Below are 16,915 nucleotides of genomic sequence, written 5' to 3'. Positions count from 1 at the left end.
TCAGCCGCTCTTTGCTGCCTCCCCCCTGCTTTGGTTCTCCCAGCGATCCCCACTAGATGGTAGTGTCAGCCCAGCTCCGGATTCCAGCTCCCGATTCCGCCGCACTTGCAAAATATCCCCGTGATGGGGATTTGCTTTTTTTAAAATTTTTTTTTTTTTTTTTTGTGTGTGTGTGTGTGTGTGTGTGTGTGTGTGTGTGTGTGTGTTTTGTGGAAGGAATCTCTGTTCTGGCTGTTCTGAGGTGCTTCGTGCTGCTTTGGGGTGGAGTCTCAGCACGCAAGGTGACGCCAGGGTTTATTGCATGGGGTCGGTGCAACCCCCGGTGTCAGTCCAGGCTGGAGGATGAACAGATGGAGGGCAGCCCTGCCCAGAAGGACTTGGCGGGTGCTGGTGGAGGAGAGGCTGGACATGCCCCAGCCATGGGCACTCAGCCCAGAGAGCCAAACGTGTCCTGGGTTCTTGCAGAGTACTGTGGGCAGCAGGGGAGGGAGGGGATTTTGTCCCTCTGCTCTGCTCTGGTCAGAGCCCACCTGCAGTGCTGCATCCAGCTCTGGGGTCCCAGCACAGGAAGGACAGGGACCTGTCTTGAATCCAGAGGAGGTCACAAAGATGGTTGGAGGGGTGGAGCACCTCTGCTGGGAGATTTGCTCAGCCTGGAGAAGACTCTTGCTGCCTTTTGATACTTAATGGGGGCTTATAAAAAGGTGCAGACAGACTTATTAGCAGAACCTCTTGTGATAGAACAAGGGAAAGGGTTTTAGAGTAAAAGAGATTTGGTTTAGATTAGATATAAGGAAGAAGCTTTTCCTGTGATGGTTGTGAATCACTGGATCATGTTGCCCAGAGAGGTGGTAGATGTCCCATCCCTGGAAGCATTCAAGGTCAGGTTGGATAGCTCAGTTAGATGCACCTGACCTAATTGAAGATGTCCCTGCTCATGGCACAGGGGTTGGACTAGGTGGCCTTTAAAGGTCCATTCTAAGCCAAACCACTCCATGATTCCCTGCTTAAGACTAAGGATGCACACATGGCAGCTTCATGGAGATCAGGCTGAAGACTGTTGAGAAAAGTAAAGGAAATAAGAATAATCTCTCCAACAGTTTTGGATTTTTACCCTCAGATTTATTACCCTATATCTTTTGCATACTCTAATTTTTCATTGCAATATTTAACATAGATAGCAGCCAAGAGGAGGGCCATTAATAATGTCTCAGAATGAGCTATATTTTTAGCAGTTGTATTTTGCAACATATAGTCCTTACTGGTGCTTAAATTTATCTTTTGTTCAGACACATAATTTGGGTTAGAAATCCTGGCCCTTGTTCTGCATGTGTTTTATACTTTTATCACTGTAACCATTCAAAATCAGTATTCTTTCAGAAAGTACAGAGCCTGGAGTTCAAGGTCCTGCTTTTCTTTTTGAGATTCAGAGAATATCTATCTTGCTAGAAAAAATGGACCTCAGTTTCCCAGGCTAAATGTTACCTGTTTTGCTTTAAAAGACAGTTATTTTAAATTTCTCCTTTCCATTTTCACTGTCCTCCTGATCTTCTTAGGTCATTTAGAGTGGCGGTGTAGCAAAGTATTTTGATGATGGGTAAGACAGAGTTGGGGTTGGGGTTTTTTTATTTTATTTTTTTGTTTGTTTTATTTTGTTTTTTGTCCCTGAATAAACAAGTAAAGCCAAAAATTTACTGAAGATTAGTGAGGAATAAGGAAGGATTCTTGTGTGTGCAGTCAGTATATTGCACAGGACATAGTAAATGAGACAGAGATCAATATGCATTCTTCCAGTCATGATTTGCTAAAGTGCTTTAAATTATGGGATCTTCTTTTATTCAGTCATGCTCTTTTCAGATAGAAAATTACATAAAGACTAACAGTAGCAGTATGTTAAAACCCCAGATATTTTGCTCATAAGGCAGGTAGTGACTAAATTAAAGCTTTATCTCAGCCATACTAATGAGATGCAATTGCATTGCAGTCTTTAATTACATGATTGCTTGGCCCAGACCCACATTGCATATAAATGACTGTAGCTCCCTCAGAGTCAATGCCAGTGTACACTAACAGAGAATGTAATTCCTTTTCTTGAGCAGAGTAATTTTCCAGAGAAGAACCTTCATTTACTTGAATTAAAAAAAAATTCTATGTATAAAATGTTTTAATCTGGTCTGCTTACCCACAGGTGTAGGGGGCTGCATAAGCTTATTAAGGACAGTACACCAGGAAATGTGTTGTTATTATATTACATCTTTAAAGACTGATCATATACCTAAAAACCTGTATCATCATCCATATGGACAAGGGGAAGAACCTTGGAACCCATTTTTGGCTGGCAGTTTCCCCACTCCATTAATGTGTAATTTTATAGGGATGCTCTAGAGCCCTCTTCAAGTGTTATTGCAGCATTTCTTTGATCTACCTCTCTCATGCCAGGATGCAAATATATTGCTCCTAATGCTTTAACCTATTTTTGTTTTGCATCAGCAGTCAAGGTAAAAAAGCTAAATCTAATATTTCCATCCCTCCCCATACAATTTCCTTGATTATAAATACATAATGGTTTTGGATTCCCTGTGCTAAATTGCTGCAGGATCCCTGTGAGCATTAAAGGTTGCTCTTAAATGCTGACCAGTTTTAAGGACCCCAGCAGGCATTAAAAGCCTGCCAATGAAGGTAGTGACTTGGCCACATCTCTCTGACAGCAGGGCTGCAGCGCTGGGTTTAAGTAGCAGACACTACAGAGAGAACTCAGGTACACCCTGCACTTGCTGCCAAATGCAGGCTCCTCTTGCCTTGATTTTTCATGAAAACTGTTGTGTTTTTAAACTTCCTGGAGCTTAATTAATAAACATGACAACAAAAGTGCGACTTGGCACAAAGCCCTTCCCCATCCAGCACATGGGCATAGTAGGGTAATTGCAGTTATTTACATTTGGCATCCAGCTGACTGAACTAACAGCACAGTATTTTTTTTTCCCTCTTGGAGTAGAGAGGCTATTAAATTAAACAGGTTAATGTAGCTGCAGCATTTCACCCCCTGCTATCCCTGCAGCCATAGTAAATCTGCCACCTGTTTATTTCCATAAAAATTCAATTACAGCACCACCAGTTTATTCTTCTTATGTGTGTTGTTAACTCCAGGCAGTTTCAGACTCAAAGTGCGTGGCCTGTTCCTTTCCAAAGCTGTTTTTCTGATGCTTCTCTTTAGCTGGTAGCTTTTCATTCTGTTAAGTATCCCAGCCCCAAACCCCTTGAAAATGAGAGAATAGATTTCTGCTGTGGTGCTCTGCTTCGGTGGTGCAAAAGGAGAAGCAACACTTGCACATACACACATTTTATACACATTTACACACATCTCATCCCACCATGGGGCACAAGCAGAGAACTGGCTGTAGGCTCCCAGCAGCAGCAGTGAAAAGAGGTTAGCAAAATAGGCTAATGACTTACAGTAAACCAGGCATCTTTTAAAATCAGGCATAAATTCTCCTTCTCTTTCTTTCCTGACTTTCTCTTCTGAGAGACATAAGCACATCTCTCTGCAGCAAGGAGGTTCTAAATGAGATGCCCCTTCCAATTTGGGCTGCATTAGGTAAAACACAATCTTTAAAAGATCATCCTTGAGGCTTTTGTCATTGAATCAGAAGCAGCAAATGGCCTGGACTGGCTCTGTCTCTGCTGGCTGCAGGTGCTCATTTGGGTTCAGCAAGAACTGGACGTGGTGAGGCTCAGAGGGAGGGGAGAAAGGGAAAGGCAAGAAGATAAGTCACCTGGCAGACTTGTTTCATGGCATCACTTCATCCCCTCAGGATCCCAAAGGAAATGGTAACATTTCACTCGCTCCCTTATTTCTGGTGGGACAAATAAGATGGAAATTTTATTCTTACAACAGTGTAATTTCTGGTCAGATGCTTGGCTTTTTCCATTTCATCACTGTTCCCTCCTCTTCCTCCACCTTCACCTGATTTTGTGGTTAAGAGCTTTTGCTTCTGCCAAAAGCAAATTTTTAATGGGAAGGCTGAAGGTCAGAATTCAGAGAAAGAAGCAGTGTTTGACTCAGAAAGGCCTGTGCTGCCATCCTTGGTTCTGGTATTGCTGCTAGCACAGGCATTGTGGGAGTAAAAGGATCCTCTTCCATGTGCTGCTGCTGGGAGGGCATTCAAGTAATTAATGAGAACGGGAGCAGGGTGCTTTTACTGCAGAGAATGGAAAAACACTGTTTTTTTTCTTCAGGAGCTGGGATAGCGTCATTTAAAAATTGCAGGAACTAAAAGTGCCTCTTTTAGGACTTGCACAGAGATTTGGGGACTGATTTCCTCCTGCTTCATGTCTGTGTCCTGGGACATTGCAAGTGGCCAGCAAGCCTATGATTTCCCTGGAACATGCCTTGTGGCAGCATTGGGCAGAGGTCCATACTCATCTGCACGGAGCAGAATTGTCCACTGGGCTTGTGGAGCTCTTGAGGGAGACTAGATTTATTACCCCTTCTCCTGTGGCAAACAGGCAGGTGTTTTCCTCAAAAAAATACCACACTGCCAAATGAACATTGGCTTATAAAATATTCACTGCTGGTGTTGCCTGTTGCATTGTTGGTTTTGATTTCTACAAGTACAGACCCATTGTGAACACGTTTAGTGACTGGCTTCTTCCTCCCGAAGTCAGTGGAGAGAAGATGCTCCAAAGGCACCTTCCCATCCTGCAGTGGCTTGGAGGCTGCTTGAAGGTGGGGGAACCACTCATTGCCCCTCTCTGAAAGGGAGGATGCTTCATCCACTTGCTTCATCCCACTTTCCATGGAAATACCAGTTATAAATCAACTGTGTTGCATTTGGAAGAGAAGATTGGAGCATAAGGAAATCCTGCTACTACTGAATTATATGGGGTTTATAATGGTCATGGGTTCAATAGCCTTTGACATCAATACTGTGTCTACTTTTAGGTACTTTTTCTGAGTTTTGCATAATTATTTATTATGAATGACTGATGCATTGCTCAGGTTGGATTACACCAAGAGTCTTTGGAAATCTCCCTCATTTTTTATTTTACTGTCTTCCTCTCCAGAGTTATATCCTTAGGTGAAGAATGGCTGCAGAATTTTGTGAAAAGATTTTAATTTGGAATGACAATATTTTCAAAGGATAATTAAGAAAGGGTAAATGAGGTTTATATCTATGTTTTGGTATTTTGTCAGAACCAGACGTGGATGAATTTTCTTTGGATACCAAATGACTCAACTTCAATACAGTTAAATACTAGTAATTTTTTTCCTTCTGAATGATTAGAGTCTTTCAAGTAAAATTCTAATTAATTTTTTTCTGTCTTGACTATCATCTTAAGCAAAATTCAACAAGGAATTTATGCCTCTGCTCACATTTAAGAATGCAATTAAGTTGGGGTTTCTTTACATGCCAGAGTTCAAGTTTGCCTCCTGGTTCAAGGATTTGCATAAGCATGTTGAAGTCAGAGTAAATGTTTGTGCAGGAAGGAGTTCTTGGCAGGAGGCAGAGCATCAGAACCCAGTCTTTCTGCAAAACTCAGGATAGCAAAACATTGCTGTTTTTGTTGTTAAGTAGTAAGGGCTTATTTAAAAAAGAAAGCTGTGGTGATGTGTTTGCTCTTGCTGCAGGTGATGTCATGTGGTTGTTATGAAACTCTTGGAGTCATAAGGCTATGTTATCTCTATTAATTGGCCATGAGCTACATTAGAAAGACTCTTGAGGGAATTGTTAAAGAAACCCAAAGAACATTTTACAGTTTCCCAATCTTTCTCATTTGGGGGTTTAGGGTTTAACCGGAAGATTTAACAGCACCTCTCCACAAGAATGAGTAGGTAATAAGTTATTTTATCATTATAGAGAAATTGTCATTCTGGTGGAGAACTTTTCCACTTTGACCTCTGAGAAAAAAAGGTACATCTTTATATATGTTCCTTGTGTCTTTTGTAAGGAACAATTGACCAAGTAGCCCTGTGAAGCTTTTAAAGGCTGAAATTGTTTGCAAGCAATACACAAGTGCTGTTCATCCCTGTTGAAATGTGGCCTTTGGCAGGGTAAAATGTGACAACTCTTCAGTGCAAAAGTAAAGCACCATGTAGTAAAGGTGGATTCTTGGTGCTGTAGTAAGGCACTATGTAATTACCCCAAGTAATATGTGGTCATTCTAAAGACCATTCTAAAGACACTCTTCATTTCATTCATTTCATTCATTTCATTCTAAAGACACTCTTTTTCATTATGAAGAACAATACAACTTTGGTTTTGCTTTTGTCTTTTTTGTTTGTTTGGGGTTCATTTTTGTTTTTTTTTTTTTGTTTATTATATTGTAAAAATTGAGTTTTGGGTTGTCTGAGTCCTTTTTACCATAGAACACCATAATTTTAAATTTTTTAATGTCCTTTTATCTAGGGTAAATTTCTCAGCCATTATCCTTTATGTGACATAATCCCCTAAAGAAAGTTTTAATGCATTTCATAAAAGACTTAGGCTTAATTCAAAAAGGTTCTCCTCTAAATCCAAGACACTGGATTCAGATGATCTGATTTTACCAATTCCTTTCATAATTTTCTGGAAAGGAGGAATGTTAATTTATTGTGCTGAACTTCCTGGAGGAGTATTAATAAATGTTACAGAATGGAAATGTGATGCTATTTATTGATGCTGTAATTTCTTAAGTTGCACATAGGAAACCTTCCTTCCTGTTACCTTCCATTTTTATTTATTTTAGCCTAGCACATGCATTTGTTATTTGCTGTGTGTGGCTTCTTCATAAGAAAAAGATCACCTAAAGATCACAAAAATCATCATTATCCTTTCTCAGGACACACTTGCTATTAACTAAGGCATACTGAGTGCTCTTTGTCACCATACAGTTTGGATTTATTTATATATAATTTATTATCCTGCTTTTATGGATGGATAAAGTTCAGTGCCAGCTGGATCTCGAGTGCTGCTCTGATGAATAGGTAGAACAAATAGGGCATTTAGAAGAAAAACTATATAAAATCCTCAGCAGATTTTAATGAAAAAAAAATTGGACACTGCCTCTTATTTACACAAATTATTTGGAAAAGGGAAAGGTCCTATTTCTTATTACCATACCTACAAAATGAAGATGGATTTTTCCAAATTTTGTTAAAAGAATGCATGGTAATATTTTAAAATAAATTCACATAATTTTCCAAATTATGTGAAAAGAATGTATTTTTTTATTTCAAAAATAAAAGAAATCTAGAAATTCCTGTATTCACCAGTCAACAGGAAGCCACTGATGATGTCTAACTATCCTGATAACCCAAAGTATTGCTATGTAAGAAATCTACATTAGTGGAAAAGTTGAATTTTGAAAAATATTGTACAAATATTTTAAAAACACTAAGTATGTACATGAGGAGGGAGGGAACTGTACTTTCCCCCCTCTTTTCTTATCCTTTTTTCTCAGTTTTAATTACTTTTGGTGACACAATTTACAAGAACTGGTAGAATCCATTGGGATTGTGGGAATAGAACACTGGGAATGTTTCCTGATTTGACTTCCTGTATCACTGTGAAATCAATGCAAGCTAAAGTTGTGTAAAAAAGAATAGAGAAAAGGCAAAATTTCCAAACTGTTGTTGTGCACACAATTTTAGGAGTTATTTTTGATCCTATTAATGCTAAATCCTCAGGTAAAACTTTGTTTTAGCCACTGGCCAAGAAAAAATTGCTGAGGGTTGACAGCATTGCTCAGTCCACCCTTTCTTTCTGTGAGGGACAGATGTCACTATTCCTCTCAAGGAGTAATTGTGAATATACCCGTGGAAAATTACTTAGAAGAGCATCCCAATGGAGTATTCCATTCAAATACCTGCAGGAAGACTGCCAGCTTTAAAAACCCACCCAGATCCAGAACCTGGGGTGTTTGTGGGCAACACTAAGGTGTCAGCAGCCTGCCAAAGCTTGTCTGTCACTCTAAAAGAGAGAATTCCTTTGGAAACTTGGGACCTTTAAGAGGTCATGACTGTAAAGGTGGTCTGGGAGATCACTTCCTCTGTGTGACCCTTCCAAGGATAAGCTGAAGGTTTCCTGTCAGTTTTTGATCAGGACTTCTTGGAGGTGTGAATGAACAACAATGCAGTGATTTTGTGGTTTAATCCACGGGTTTCCAAATTTTACTATTTGGAAAGCAGGGACACAGCTCACTTGGGAAGTTCAGATAGCATATCAAACTCCCTCTTTTTTCCCTCTCCTCCTTAAGCCTCATGAAAACTTTTCCACCAGTGGTAAGATTCATAGTGCAATTAAACTAAATTTGTGATTCCTGTGTGTGGTGGTGTTTGCAAGGCCCCCAGGACGAGGTGAGAGATGAGAACCTTGACTCCATGTTTCAGAAGGCTGATTTATTATTTTATGATATTATATTATATTAAAAGAAAATGGTATATTAAAACTATACTAAAGAAAGAGAAAGGAGACATCAGAAGCTGGAAAGGAAGGAACAATGAAATCTCATGACAGACTCAGAGAGTCTAACACAGTTGGTTGTGATTGGCCATTAATTAAAAACACTTCACATGCTGGGTAAACAATTCTCCAAATCACATTCCAGAGGAGCAAAACATGGAGAAGATGAAGCTTCCCAGCTTCCCAGGAGAAGAAATCCTGGCAAAAGGATTTTTCATTAAATATTTGAGTGACACCTGTGTGGTCTCTAGAAACAGTGATTTCAGGATTCTTAGATTATATTTCATATGAGAAGTCAAAGGAAACAACTCCCCCCAGTATTTAGTTTTCCCTTCAGCACTGTTAGACAGTTGCATTTGCTGTGGCAGAAGCATTCCTGTAAGCTCATTGCCATACAGTGACTTGATCTTTTTCCTCTTAATATTTCAGTAGGATAGCCAGCTGGTTATATAATAATTTATTGTTAGATTCATGTCTTTTCAAACAATAATCAAATGAAGAACACAGAATATATATATATATATATAAAAGTGATTTTTGATCAGAAATTTTCATTTATCATCTTAGAGGTGATTGGGCCACAGAACACAAGTGCATAGTTCCATAAAAATGAGTTTAAACAAATCAAGTTAGTTTAGTCTAGAGAAAGCAATGTTAGTTCATCCCACTGAGATTTATATCTTTGTGTCTCATTAGATGTTTGTGTGAAAATTTCTTGATGGTTACTAAAAGAAGACTGTTTTGTAGACATGTAGAATTTTTTATTTTTAAGAGCTGCAGGGAAACCTTGAGGATTCCTATTAGAAGTATTTGGACACATAATAATTTCACATGGGCTGCAACTCGTACTTGAAAAGCAGTGTGATGAGGTGTGGTCTATTTTTAACTGATAAAATCAGATAAGCTGTGTTTTCAGTGTTCTTAATGTTCACTGATACTATGAGGATATCAGTCTCAGTTTACCTGTTGAAGTCTTGATCTTGAGCATCAGATTAAGGTCCCTGATTTGTTGCATGAATTAGTTTTACTGTTAATTATTGCTATTAATAAACAAGATCTAAATAGAGTGCTGTACACTGCATTGACAGAGTTAGTTACCCTTTGTAAAGCAGAATCATCAGTTCCTGCTACATTTTATGGACTACATAAGAGAAGAAACAGCAGCAGTGAGTGTGTGAGAGAGAGCTCATTACTTTTAAAGGTGTTTTGCAATTCTTTTATTGATGTAATTAAGTCAAGAGAAGAAGCTGTGGGAAGGCTATTCTAGATAAAGGCCCCAGCAGCCCATGCCTACAGATGTTCTGTGGCAGGTAGGGATGGGTGGGCAAGGGATCAAGCACAAAAGCAGATATCCTTGCAAACAAATCTATTGAGGTTTTACAACCTGCTAGCGAACGAATCTTAACAAATAAGGGGCAGTGGAGCTGCCCCTGAGAGAGAGATGTACTCCTTCAAGTCCCTGTGTTTCTGAGGTCTGAGCAGCTTCCTGGCACAGAAAAAAACATACAGCAGGGTATTGGAACACTCTGGGAAAGAGGAAATTAAAGCACCATATGAATTCTTCTGCAGAAAGGAAGTGAGAGCAGGGGTCTGTGCAGGTGACATGACACAGGGAATGCACGAAGTCTCTAAATGAAAACAGAGTCCTTTCATTTTAGGCAGAGCAGATGTTTTACTGCTTATCTTATGGTGAGAATAAAGTCCAGCATCGTGTATTGACTTCTGCTCTTCTGTAAGCTGCAGGAATAAGATGCCAACAAACAATTTCTTTTGTGATTTGGGCATTGGAAACTTTGGATACAAAATACTTTCCACATCTGGATAGATGTTTGTTACTCTCTCTTTGTAAGATTTTGGGGTAATATTACTGACATCATCCTAATTGCAAACTATGTATGAAAAGAAAGTTGAATATTCTAAAATAGGTTGTGTTTTTGAAGTCTCAATACTTTCTAAATTTGGAAAAGTTTGAGATGCTTTTACAAATTATGAACAAAAAACATTGGAAACATATTTTTGATCAAAATTATCGCTTTTTACACTTTTTCTGCTTGCTCCTATTTATCCCAATAGATTTTTTATAATCAAAATGTGTACAATCAATCTCTATGTGTACATTCTCCTGTCATCCATTCATTCAATTTCTTTCAACAGGATCAAGGAAGAAATGTGAGGGTGCCAAGAAGAGAAGCAATTGCAACAGAAGGAAATGGGCTTGTTACAAGCCTACAGGCAGTTAAAATGTTATTTGTTCTACTGTGAAGCAATTACCAGCCAAGACTGTAGGAAATTTTTAATTGAGTATTGATTTGAAACAAAAGCAGTGATCACTTAAGCAGTTGTGTTCTGTTGAACTGCCCTCATCTTGGCTTAATGCAGACCTTCAGACAACTGTGTTAATTAATTTGTATATGGCATTTGCCTTTTTGAAAATCTTTTGGAGGATCTGGATGGGGATCTTTTGGATGATCAAAAATGTCAGTGTTTGGAAGATGCTACTGTAAGGTTATAGGTGACAGTTATGGGAATTCTGTTCAATTATATAACAATATTGAAGTTTCACCTTCAAAGAACAAAACTGGCATCTGTATTACCTCCAAATACAGTTGGAGAGTCCTTTGCAGTTTTTAAGTTTTAAATAATATGTGGATGTTATTGAACATGTACTCAGGAAAAGGGTACCTGAAACAGGAGTCCCAGTGGAGAAGTTTTGTGGGAAAAATTTATCCTGTCTTAGAGAAGCGTGTTTGAGACTGAAGGACTTTTACTCTCAGCCACAAAAGTTAGTTTCCTGGAAAAGAAGCACATTCTTTTTCTCCAGCCTGTTTTTTTTTTCTGGTACGATATGTTTGTCTCCTTTAAGTTTACATTGCTTCGTGTCAAATAATTGTCTTTGCACACCCTTATCTAGTACAGCTTAGCTTCTACTTTCAGCTGAGAAATCCAGTTTTAGTCATAAACCTTAAAATATTGATGACAAACACTAATTTATGTTGATTATAGTATGCACATGAATCAGAAGTAAAATATCTTTGGAAAAATATTAACTGGTGGCATTTATAAATGTCCAAATGATTGATAGGATTTGTCTCTCTTCTCAATGTGCATATAGATTTTAACAAACTCACTATAGATTTTAACAACTCATCTTTCCTTTTGCTTCTATTTCTCTGCATTTCCTCCTCATTGATAATAGTGTCAGCACAGGTCAAAATGTTAACTGTGCTCCTATGGAACTCTTTCCAAATTCTAGCTTCTTGCATGGTAGGCTGGCCCAGAAGACATTGCCTATCCTAAACTAGAGATAAGTAGATTAACAATTTCATTACTAAAAAAATGTATGAATTGCAATCTTATGTTGCTGACTACTTAGAAATTCACTTTTTGTGTGCACGACTGGTTGCTACTCCAAATCAAATGTCTGAGGGTATTGAATGACATTTCCTGTGCTTACCATTTGATAGATGTGAAACTCCAGCAGAGTGGCCCAAAATTATGCAGAAATATCTGAGCTTAGTGTTGCATCCTCCTCCCTGAACAGTTTTAAAAAAAGAGTCTGGGGAAAACTGACCCATGAGAGTTTCTCTAATGAGCTGTCACAAACTGAGGGTGGAACAGTGAAATTCTGGTGCTCAGACCTCTGCAGTAACCATCTTATTTTAAATTTTCTTGCTAACAGAGAGATGAAAAATGTTTATAATTCAACACACACTGCTGCAGAAGGAGTGTTTCTAATTATGATGAATTAATATTTGGCTAATGGTGTCTAAACTGGCAAGATTGAAAAAGATTGAAAAAGTATAAACAGTCTTTCAGACAGAGGAAAAAGCATTTAGCAAAAGTAAAAATTCTAGACCTTTTCTCATGTTCCATTCAATTTCTTAAGTACATTTATGAAGTTCTTTTGCCTCCAACATCTCCAGAAAACCAACTCTGACCTGACTGGATTCACTAACAAAGCTGATACATGTTTCTGTTCTAGGAGCTAGATATATTCCTGCCTGAAACACCTGTCAGGCTTGTCATGCCAAAATTGAGGGAGACTGAATAATGACTTCATTCAATGAAGAACAATAATACAATTATTTTGTGATCCTGAATATGCCATCATTCCCTAAGCTTTTTGCATACCCAGCTTCAGAGTAGAAAGGCTTTTTTGCTTTTTTTTTTTTTTTTTTTTGCTATAGAGTATATCTGAAATTTCAAGTAAAAAGACTAATGTTCATTCTTACTCATGTATTTTCATAATACTTTGAGCCCTTTAATTTTAGGTGCCCACTCTGTTTCTGTTGCAAAAGCAAGAAATTCAGCATAAATTATGCCTGTGCAGGAAGACAGCGCCTGTGCTTCGAATCATGCATCCCGGGGTTCCTTCAGCACAACTTTTGAAAGCAACTGTCCTGTCACATACTGGGTGACAGGGAATGACAAAGGCATTGGAGGAAAGTATGTCTGATGTCATCTGGGACCATCTTACAAGTTAGCGTGTGTCACCATCATATTTTCTGAAAAAACCCTTGCCCAGGATTCTTCTCTTGGGAAGCTGAGAAGCCTCAAAGAAAAAAGAAAACAATAAGTATCTCATTTGCTTCTCCTGTGCTTTGCTGCTTTGGAATGTGGTTTGGATATTGTTTACCAACAGGTGCATGTATCATTGGTTTCATGTGAATTGTTTTTAATTAATGACCAATTCCCATCTAGCTGTGCTGGGCTCTGGAGAGAGTCACGAGATTTTCATTATTATCTTGTAGCCTTCTGTCTGTATCCTTTCTGTATTCTTTAGGGTAGTTCGGTTTAGTATCCTTTACTATAATATAATATCATAAAATAATAAATTAGCCTTCTAAGAACATGGAATCAGATTCATTCTTTTCTCTACACAATGGGGGTCTCAGAAAACACCACAAATGTGGGAGTACATAGGAACAGTGACCTGATGCTCCAGAAATGGCAATTCATAATTTATACTGGAAAATTTGTGAATGACAACAAGCTCTGATAATCCATATATGATTTTTCTTTAAACAGTCTGGTGAATGGCCAGTTGCATGGATAAGAAAGAGGCTGGACAGTCACATCCAGAGGGCTGTGGTCAATGGCTCAGAGTCCCAGTGGACATCGGTAACAAGTGGTGTCCCTCGGGTCTGTATTGGACCAGTGTTATTCAATACCTTCATTCATGACACAGGCAGAGGGACCAAGGGCACCCTCAGCCCATGACACCAGGCTAAGGGGTGCAGTTGACACACCTGAAGGATTAGATGTCATCCAGTGGGACCTGGACAACCTCAGGAAGTGGGGCCATGGAAATATCATATGGTTTAACAAGACCAAATGCTGCTGCTGCACCTGGGTAGAGGCCACCTCCAGTATCAATCCAGGCTAGAGGATGAACAGATGGAGAGCAGCCCTGCCCAGAAGAACTTGGGGGTGCTGGTGGAGGAGAGGCTGGACATGCCCTGGCCATGGCACTCCCAGCCCAGAGAGCCAGACGTGTCCTGGGCTGCATCCAGAGCACAGTGGGCAGCAGGGGAGGGAAGGAGGGAGGGAGGGGATTCTGCCCCTCTGCTCTGGTGAGAGCCCACCTGCAGTGCTGCATCCAGCTCTGGGCTCCTAGCACAGGAAGGACATGGACTTGTTGGAGTGACTCCAGAGGAGGGACACCAAGGTGACTGGAGGGAAGGAGCACCTCTCCTTTGAGGAAAGGCTGAGCAAATTGGGTTTTTTCAGACTGGAAGAGAGAAGGCTTTGGGGTGACCTAATTGTGGCCTTCCAGTACCTGAAGGGCGACTACAAGGAAGATGGAAAAGGAGCCTTTATAGGGACATGGAGAGACAGGATAAGGGGGAATGTCTTCAAACTGAAAAAGTAGGTTTAGATGAAGCATTAAGAGTAAATTCTTCACTGTGAGGTGTGAGGCACTGGTATGTGTTGCTCAGAGAAGTTGTGGATACTTCATCCCTGGGAGAGTTCAAGGCCAGGATGGATGGAGCTCAGAGCAAGCTGATATAGCAAAAAATGTTCCTGTCCACAGAATGGGGTTGGAACTAGGTGATCCTTAAGGTCCATTCTATGATCAGGAGAAAAACGTTCCATGTTTTTTCTCCAACCACCCATGCGCCACATGACAAATACATGCCTTCAGAAAGGCTGAGCAGATTTTTGATTGATTATTTATGAGACAAAAATAGTCTCTACCACTGGTACCAGTGGCCCTTTATGGAAGAAAGAGCCAGCAATGTTTAATGTTAATATCTGAGCACAAAGTGATATAAATGGGCACCTCAGTGCTGCCCATGGGGAAATGAAAATCCCAGGCACAGATTGCCTTGGTGTTGTATGCATTGACAAGGGATTTACTGTAAGGATTATTGATTGTGGCAAGTCTTGGGGTCTCTTCCCTCTGGTCAAGTAGCTTCTGCTTTAAAAGAGAATAAAGTACTTTAAGCAAAGTTTTTTTATCTGAAGGCAGAAATGTCACAGGGACACTTAGAAATCCATTTTTGGTGCACAGGACAATGAAAAGAAGATGAACAAAACTCATTCTTCTGTTTCTGCCAATTTTCTACCATTTGACATATTGGACTTCTAAATTATTTTATACACATATATATATATATACACACACACATACAAGAAGACTTTGCTGAAGTGTTCGTGAAAGGCAGTGAAGGAAAAATATCCATATATGTGCTAATGGTATTGTTATACATCTCCTGTGTAATAAAAATATGCAACTCATGTTTTCTTGATTCTAAAGCAGTTGTACTATGACCTTATAGGTGCAAATTGGCTGGAAAGGAGTTGTAGCAGGAACAGATTGTTAAATGCCTTTAAAAATATTACTTATTTCTTAACAGCAGCTAACGAGCTGCTTTGTATGCAATTTGTTTAGTCTGATGAGAAAGAAGTATAAATTGGAGTTGGAGTTTGTCTACATAATTTCAGTATATTTTGGTATAGTAACTCAGTGGGGTGGTGAGGAAACATTACATCTTTGGTTTAGCCTGATGTTTCAGTTCTTTGGCTGGGATGTGAACACAGCTAGTGTTTACCACAAGCATTTAAGTGGAACTGGATTTACTTGTGGGGTGTGGGTGGTTCTTTTTTGATCAGATTTGTATTTTCTATTAGAGCTATCCAAATGTCAGAAGATACAGAGCCATATTCCTCACGTGGGTTCTCTGTCTTTTCAGGATTTCTTGGGAACCCCAGAAATGTCCCTTAATGCCCTCAGTTTTTCATATCAGGAAAATCTGCAGCTTTCCTTCCCACCTTGTTCTGTGATCTGACAGATTTCACAAGCTATTTTAATCATGGTTTTCCCAGGTCTGTGCCTGGGTGGGGAGGTCCATACTCCAGGTAGGGGATGGCAGAACAAATGTTGCTGGTGGTTTGGAAGTCCTGATTCACAATCCTCAACAAGTCTTCAGCCACAGGCAAATATGTATTTTTTTGCTCTGGGGAATATGCTATTTCAGTCAAAAGGAAGAAGAGATGTTATTTGTTGAAGCCATTACTGACCATCTTCAGTAACTTTAGGCACTGAAGACTGGACTGCTTATATTTGGGAAAAGATAGTCTACAAACAAATTTCTCCTCTTGATTTCGTATTGCTGTGGTGGGTAAAAATAACTACATTCATAAAGAAACATATGCTAAGTAGCTTTCCTAATACTTTGGGATAACAGATGCTATTAGAAGTGCAGTTTTTCAAAATTTTAGAGTTATTTCTTTCCCTGCTGCTATAGGAAGCAGAATAGATTCAGAAAATACCTTTGGTCTTATGAAGTTTTCAAATTTACTTTTTTGAGTAGTTTAGGTATTTTGTAATTAGTACCTCTTTTTTTTTTTTTTTTGGGTAAAAGCCTTAAAGTTATGAACTTACCTGTAAATTCACTCTGACTTACTCTCACTTCTGATTGGTGCAGTTCACAATAACTGGGTGTCCCACCTCACAGAACCTTCATTATGATTTATTTGTTAGACACCCTTGTGCTGTACAGCCCTTCACTTAGAGCAGCTGACTGAGCTAACTCTGGCAGCTCTAAAGTTGTCATGATTTCCCACTCCTGATGGGGCTCTTAAGTCTGCATTTTGTTCAAAGTGAGTGAAAGATCAGAGGAAAATGAAAATTAGGTAGAAAAATCAGAGTGGCTTGGTGAAAAGGATGGACATCCATCCCCACATTACTCAGGAGTTTCAGAATCGAGGCGATGGACTATCATTATTTCACCATGTCCAGTTTTTCATTCTTTTAGAAGTTCTGTACCATGACTTGTTATCTTGTGTCAAAATTGCCTTCAGTTTTGGGGAGTAGTCAGGGTGGAACCAACAACTACACTGAAAGCTGTCCTAAGATTAAAACTTGTGAAGTTTCCTGCATTTGGTGATGGTAGTGAATGCAAAGGTGCTCTTACTCTTCTCCTGCTTCTCATCCCTTTTCAAAAAATTGTTGATCTGAAAATTTAGAT

The 16,915-nt window shown here is 39.3% G+C and overlaps 1 long non-coding RNA gene across 1 annotated transcript; it reads left to right on the top strand.

Moving 5' to 3' along the window:
- The first annotated feature begins 209 nt into the window (after positions 1 to 209).
- LOC127059547 (uncharacterized) lies at positions 210 to 13,142 on the top strand. Its single transcript, XR_007777482.1, has 3 exons — positions 210 to 281; positions 10,596 to 11,279; positions 12,713 to 13,142. It is a non-coding gene; the product is annotated as an uncharacterized LOC127059547 (long non-coding RNA).
- Positions 13,143 to 16,915: the final 3,773 nt, after the last annotated feature.

This window comes from Serinus canaria, chromosome 4 (genome assembly GCF_022539315.1).
Source record: "Serinus canaria isolate serCan28SL12 chromosome 4, serCan2020, whole genome shotgun sequence".
NCBI classification, from domain to species: Eukaryota; Metazoa; Chordata; class Aves; order Passeriformes; family Fringillidae; genus Serinus; species Serinus canaria.
This window is presented reverse-complemented; position numbering and strand designations above follow the sequence as displayed.